Raw genomic sequence first — 7,361 nt, 5'->3', positions numbered from 1 at the left:
TCCTTCTCCTTCATTTTTCTTCTTCCCCCTTCTTCCTCCTCTGCTGCTGTTGTTGTTGTTGTTCTGTGTTCCTTCAACTGCTTTCCAACTTATGGCGACTTTGGCAAGTTTCTTCAGGGGGGGCTGCCTTTACCTTCCCCTGAGAGGCTGAGAGAGTGTGACTTGCTGCCCCAAATCACCCAGTGCGCTTCCATGGCCAAGCTGGGATTTGAACCCTGGTCTCACATTTTCCTAGTCCAATACTCAGGCCACTACACAATGCTAGACCCTCCACTGCATTTAAAGGTACAGTACTCAGTTATTATTTATTTATTATTTGTTGTTGTGTACCTTCAAGTTGTTTTCCCCTTATGGAGACCCTAAAGCAAACCCATCCTGGGGTTTGCTTGGCAAGGCTTGTTCAGAGGAGTTTTGCCATGGCTTTCCGCAGAGGAGGCTGAGAGAGAGTGACTTGCTTGCGCTTGAGGTCACCCAATAGGCAGGGAAGTGAACCCTGGTCTCCAGAGTCCTAGTCCACCACACAAAGCTACATCCCAAACCTCTATCCAGGACCAGGAAGAATGTCAAAATGTCCTCCATTTTGAGCATGCCTAAGAAGCATGCATTTATATTACTGCTTTTTTAATGTATTAATTTTTTGTTTTTTAGTTGTCCATGTTCTCCATTTCCCAAATATGTCCTACATTGGGGGGGATTTTGTCCTACATTTGTCCTACATTTTTTTACATTTGTCCCGGTTTGGAGGTAGACAGTTAGGGCAACCCTAATTCTGCCTAACTATAGACATTGAGAAGAGCATTAACTATCTAACCAGTTTCTTCAGGTAAAAAGATGTTAACCTAGCACTGGTTTGTTTTCACATCTAAAGTTGAATGGAGGAACAAAATATACTTGAATTCCCCCCCCCCCCCCCCCATGCACTATGACTAGGAAAGCACTTAATTCACAAGCCCTTACATGATGTTTGCCTCTTAGGTCCCAGTAACACTGACCTTGGCAGGCCAGAAATAATAAAAATGACACTGCATATTGTTAAGACCCCTTTTCATAAAGCCCTACTTGTCCCTGGCCCTTTAAAGAAAAACCTTTCAGAAATAAGAAAGTTGCTTTTGTTTCTTTTATTTATGATGAATTTTATTTAAATTTGAACAATACCATAAAGAATTCTCCAATGAACCTTTGCCATTTTTACAATGACTTTTTTACAGGCTGTATTTAAGCGTACAAATGCAGTGTAATATCTAAAAATCCTATTCAAGGTTTTCTTTTTTATTTTATTACCATTCCTTCACCTGTATAATCTGCATTTATTAACTTGTCCTTTCTAATATAATAAAATACCAAGTACTTTTTTATTATAATACTGAAGCAAAAGCCTAGAGTCATTCCCAGTCTCAGAGATATAAAAATGCAAAGCAGTACAATTCCCCAGGGACTTAAATTGGCTGCAGAGCCAGATGCTTCTAAGGACAATAGCCATAGATTCAGCTCACAATACAAACTGATGTATTGATTTATAGAAATTAGTTTACCATGATTCCCTGGTAATTACTTTGAAGACTCAGTAGCCATTCACGCTCCTCACCTTTTAAATCTTGCATCCCTATTTTCTGTCACGAACTCTTAGTTTCTCCCATTCATCAGCTGTTACTTTTCATTTCATGGCTCAGTGATAAAACTCTCAAACTTCCCACCGCCCTTCTTACCCCCCCAACCTGTTTTCTTCAGTGCTTTGACTTTCTCAAGGACTCATCTTTTATCGCATTAAACCTTGCAGGCTGGCTAATAAATGTTCTCTTTTCGTCATGATGTGCAGGTAGCGAAATGAATTCTAATAGCATTAAACCAGATTTCTAGATAAACATGTGGAATCTTTGCTGCCTAGTGAAGACTAATTTGCCAGTAGATGCATGTTGTTTGGCAGTGCCCCTCAAATCTAATATGTAGCCCAGTACTGTGTATATTTATTTAAAAGTTTTCCCTGCAATTCAGTGGGATTTACTCACATGTGAAAATAAAATATTATTTTATTTTCTTATAGTGCTGCCTTGAGGCCCTATATTGGGAGAAAGGCGGAATATAAGAAAATAATAATAATAATAATAATGTGAATGTGCACAAGATTGCAATCTTTCCGATAAATCTTATCATGCAATGGTATCTGAAGAAATCCCCTTTCGGGGTGGTTCTCCAGAATCCTCCTCTTGGGTTACCTGGCGCCCAACTTAGTCTTTTTACCACAAGATCCCGATCAAGGCCATAAATAAGGCATCCCCAGACCTTTGGTTTGGAAGGGAGGGTATGTTTGTGTGACCTCAATGGTAGCAGATGACTGTGAACTTTATTGCATTGGCCCTGGAACAGGCCTGTAGCTTTCCAAAACAGAACATTCTGGGGACGGGAGGCAGCAGGGAATGCATTTTACTGCACAGCGAGAATGCTGCCACTGCCGCCAAGCATCCCCATCCCAATCCAGATGTTTTCCCCAGGATGCGATTTCCAGGAACGCTTCTCAAGTGTTCCCGAAAATCGCCTCCTCTGGGATGCATCTGGAACGGGATGGAAATGTTCGACAGCGGCGGCAACAGTGTTCTCGCTGTGCGATAAAATGCATTCCCTGCCGCCTCCCGTCCCCAGAACGTTCTGTTTTGGAAAGCTACAGGCCCGTTCCAGGGCCAATGCAGTAAGGTTCTGTGATCTGACTATAGAAATCCCAAACCACACATTCAGTCCAGGCAAGTGAAACCAAAACAGAAAAGATTTTAATTATACACAGGCAAACTTGTATCTTTAGATCAGCTTCAGGCATCATCAGGAAACTTAAAGTTTATAGAGTAATATTCTTTCCCCTTAATCTTTCATTCAGATTTGATTAGGGCCCAGGTTATGTACAGGATTGCTATCTCCCGTACAATCCTCCCTGTACACTCAGGTCCTCTGGCAAATGTTTGCTCCAACTGGACAGGATAAGACTGGCAATGGTTTCCCAGAGGATTTTTTCATCTGCTACCCCCAGACTGTGGAATGACCTGCCAGAAGAGATAAGAAAGCTAAAAATGCCAACAGCTAAAAATTGGTGAATTTTAAAGAATGTACTTAGGGAGGAAAAATAAAATGCACAGATATAGGATGGGTGACACCTGGCTGAATGAAACTACGTGTGAAAGGGATCTAGGAGTCCAAGTAGACCACAAGTTGAACATAAGTGAACAGTGTGATGCGGCAGCTAAAAAGGCCAATGCAATTTTAGGCTGCATCAATAAAAGTATAGTGTCTAGATCAAGAGAAGTAATAGTGCCACTCTATTCTGCTTTGGTCAGGCCCCACCTAGAATATTGTGTCCAGTTCTGGGCGCCACAATTCAGAAAGGACATTGAGAAACTGGAGCGTGTCCAAAGGAGGGCGACAAAAATGGTGAAGGGTCTGGAAACCATGCCCTATGAGGAACGACTTAGGGAGCTGGGGATGTTTAGCCTGGAGAAAAGAAGGTTAAGAGGTGATATGATAGCCCTGTTTAAATATTTGAAAGGATGTCATGTTGAAGAGGGAGCAAGCTTGTTTTCTGCTGCTCCAGAGAACAGGACCCGGAACAACGGATGCAAGCTCCAGGAAAAGAGATTCCACCTGAACATTAGGAGGAACTTCCTGACAGTAAGGGCTGTTCGACAGTGGAATGCACTTCATCGGAGGGTGATAGAGTCTCCTTCCTTGGAGGTCTTTAAACAGAGGCTGGATGGCCATCTGTCAGGGATGCTTTGATTTGGATTTCCTGCATGGCAGGGGGTTGGACTGGATGGCCCTAGTGGTCTCTTCCAACTCTACGATTCTATGATTCTATTATATGAGTATATTTTAATGTTTTAATTGAATTTTATTTTAACAGTTGGTTTTATGCATTTTCTTTTTTAAGGCTGTAGCTGCCTTTTTCATACATTATCTAGCTCACTCTCTCCATTCTCTGGATAGACAGGAGGAGCAATCCACAAAAACACTGGCAAGGCATGAACAGGGGGGGAAAAAAGTAGTGCCAAATGTCTGGATTTCTGTTGTACTGCTGGTCATATCATACAGAAAATTATAATAATAATATCGCTGTCACATCATATAGAAAATGTGTTACTCTAGAATTAAGAGAATTGCACTGGCTGTCAATACATTTGAAATCCAAGTTCAAGGAGTGGATTGTTTTCAATGCCTTAATTGGCTTGGGATCTTGATTATTAAGGAAGTGCCACCTCTTATTAAATTTTGTGATAGGTTTGTCTTAGGGTCTCCATAAGTCAGAAATAATTTGGAGGGACACAATAACAACAAGCCACCTTTTATAGTATACTTGTTCATTCCCTTATGATCTACTGGTGAGCTTCCTTTAACTCCATAAGAAGCAATACACCATATTGGTTGTAATAGTGCCTTCACTGAAGAAAGCCCTCCATTTGGAAGCCCAGCTTTTTTATATTATTAGACGATATTTTAATATACTTTTATTCCTTATTTCACCTGACCCCAAATAACCTTGAAAAAGGCAACAGGGGCATCTTCAACATGTCTTCAATTAAAACTGATGAATTAATCAACCAGACATGTCCTTGATTAACCTAGTACAGTAAATTAGTTGACTTTTGGAGCCATAAAAATTATACAGTTCACAATTAATGAAATGCAGATTTAAAAGCGATTTAGTTTATTTTTTGCTTTAGAAAGAGGTTGAGCATGGGTTGTATCACCTCTCTCACATATAATTGCCACTTTCTGCATCCATTTTCTCTATGCTCCTGCTGTGTACAACATCTACACAAATAATTATAGGAAGCTGTTGGAGGATATTTCAGCTTGTCCTGCGTCAGACTATCCATCTAGCTCAGCATTGACAGTTCTCCAAGGTTTCAAGCAACACTCTTTCTGGCCTTGCTTGGATATTGCTGCTATTCCCTTATGAGGTCCAAGTACAACCTGGCCTGAGGCCCCTTAGCTTCCAAATCAAAAGAGATTGGGTGTTTTCAGGATAGTATGGTGGAATACTGTGCATATGTGCCTGGAGCTTGAACACTTATACATGAAACATCCAAGGAAGGAGATTGTAATCTATGAAAACCCATGCTAAAATTCATTCTATTACCTTAGTTGTTCTCACATGATCTTTAATTGGGATAAAATTATATAAGCCTGGAGAGGTCACCTATAAAGAAGAATAATTGGAGAATCCATAAGAGGAGACACACTTCAAGATGCTGGAAGATGATATTTATAAGCTTAAATACCCAATATATTTTGGGCTGTGGATACTCTACTGCCTTTTACAAATACAGAGGACTTGAATAAATACATATACAGAGGACTTGAATAAATACATATAGCATAATAGTAAAATTATTTCTATACTTTTTATACTGCCTATGGCCTATCAATATCTAGTTAAGGTCAAAATTAAGGGCCAGAATCTTGTTGGGGAAGTAAGAATGCATAAACACCATACTTAACACTGCTGCACAGTGAATCCCATTCTGATCCCTCCAGTTTCTAATTAGCGGGCAGCAGTTTCTCTAATCAATGGTGGGCCTATTCTCTTGTTGATCAGGAAGCAGATACGGTAACTGATCTTCCCACCCGTTCTGTAAGTGATCCCCAGTGCAGCAGGCAGAAATAGGATCCTGTTGCAATTCTCCTTCAGGCCAGAGATCTCTCACAGGAGGGGGAGACCTGTCACACAGCTGCTTCCCAATCAATATGGAAGCAAAGCCCCGTCAATCACAGCAGCTTCTGCCTGGTAAATGGGAATTGGGGGGCTTTCATGGATCCTATGTTTCTCCTAAACTAGGGCCTGAAGTGGGTGAATACAGTCATGAGTGCATAGCTCTTTGTAACTACCAAGGTTTTTTTTTAATCTTTTGTAAACAGATTGTACAATAAACAGGTAAAACAAGTGTATCATGGATCTGTCTAGGGAAAACTGAAAGCTTTTAAGAGTAGGAAATACTCAGTTTCTTCAATCAGGCCTGAAGGGTTTTTATTTTTGGAATCCACTTTTAGGAAATCCCTGTCATTGGTAGAATGCACATTTCCTCATGCCCAACAAATAAGCTCTATTTAAAAATGCTGTTGTTCCAAAAAGTGGCTCCCTAATGGATTCAATTCCATTAATTTCATTTTGGTCATAAACTAGCACAACCAGCATGTAAATTATTCATGAAAGGAATACCTAGATCTTTAAAAACTTTTTGCCTTTAACAAGCTTCATTTATATACCGCTTCATACCGCCTAAGCAGTGTCTAAGCGGTTTACAACTGTAAGCTAATTTGCCCCCAACAATCTGGGTACTCATTTTAGTGACCTCAGAAGGATGCAAGCCTGAGTCAAGCTTGAGCCCTTTTGCTTGTCTTGAACTCACAACCTTATGGTTTTGAGTGAGTGGCTGCAGTACAGGCATTTAACCACTGTGCCACCAGGGCTCCTTTACCTGTATTTACATGGTTTAATTTTGCCAGCAAGTGAAATTGGAGTCTTTTCATTTAAAAATTTCAGCAGTTTTGACCTTTAGTGGGTATATGCCCTTGAATGTCCTAAATTGGCAGGGACAGTCCTATTTTTCAGCTGCTTTTAAAATATTCTGTTTTCCTTCTCCTCCTTTCACTTTCCCCCATCTTAGTTCAATTGCTACAAAGGGAGTTCAAGGTGCAAAAGAAGTTTGTAGTCAGTTAACTCAGCAGGAGGGAGAGAAGGGGGTGAACTATTGCCATTTCCAGGATGCAGCCTTGTCTGCCAGTTGGGAACCATTCTGTTTCTCTGTATTCTGTTTTTATAGAAGCCTCTTGTCTTAAGAACAGATTCCTCTTCAGGACTATCAGATGGAGTGGCCCTTCCATTTCTTTAAGAGCATTCTACAGCTTTTGTGATCAATGCAATCAAAGGCCTTGCTATAGTCTATAAAGCACATGCTGATTTTTTTCTGGAATTCTTTGGCTCGCTCCAGTATACATTGTATGTTTGTGATGTGATCCCTAGAGCTTCTTCCTTTCCTGAACTCTGCTTGGACATCTGGCAGTTCTCTCCATAAATGAATGGAGTCTACAGGCTATATGCAGTAAAAGTATAGAAATGGTTTTACTGTTTATGATGTTATGTATGTACTTACGTGTTGTTAACTTTGTCTAGTCACTGAGGAAGGCCATAGAATACTGCTATTCAAATTGATGGTCCCTAGATCAGTTCCAGTCTTTGAACCATCAGTTACTGGTCTGCACAGTTTCCAAAGAAAGAAAGAAACAGTTACAGCCAGTGGGCACAAATATGTCACGGGTCCATGGCATATCAGGAAAAACAGACCGTCTCCCACAATCAGAGCACTGAGAAACAGTACATT

The 7,361-nt window shown here is 40.5% G+C and overlaps 1 protein-coding gene across 1 annotated transcript in view; it reads left to right on the top strand.

The window, feature by feature from the left end:
- Nucleotides 1-266: 266 nt before the first annotated feature.
- UROS (uroporphyrinogen III synthase) overlaps nt 267-7,361 on the top strand; it is a 51,548-nt gene continuing 44,453 nt past the window's right edge. The window contains exon 1 of the mRNA XM_089510127.1: nt 267-285. The gene's annotated coding sequence lies outside the window, so the exon portion shown is untranslated. The remainder of the gene's footprint in view (nt 286-7,361) is intronic.

This window comes from Sceloporus occidentalis, unplaced genomic scaffold, assembly GCF_023333645.1.
Source record: "Sceloporus occidentalis isolate IW3139 unplaced genomic scaffold, rSceOcc1.0.p SCAF_2, whole genome shotgun sequence".
Classification (NCBI taxonomy): Eukaryota; Metazoa; Chordata; class Lepidosauria; order Squamata; family Phrynosomatidae; genus Sceloporus; species Sceloporus occidentalis.
Note: the sequence above shows the minus strand (reverse complement) of the source record. Positions and strands in the feature narration are given on the sequence as shown.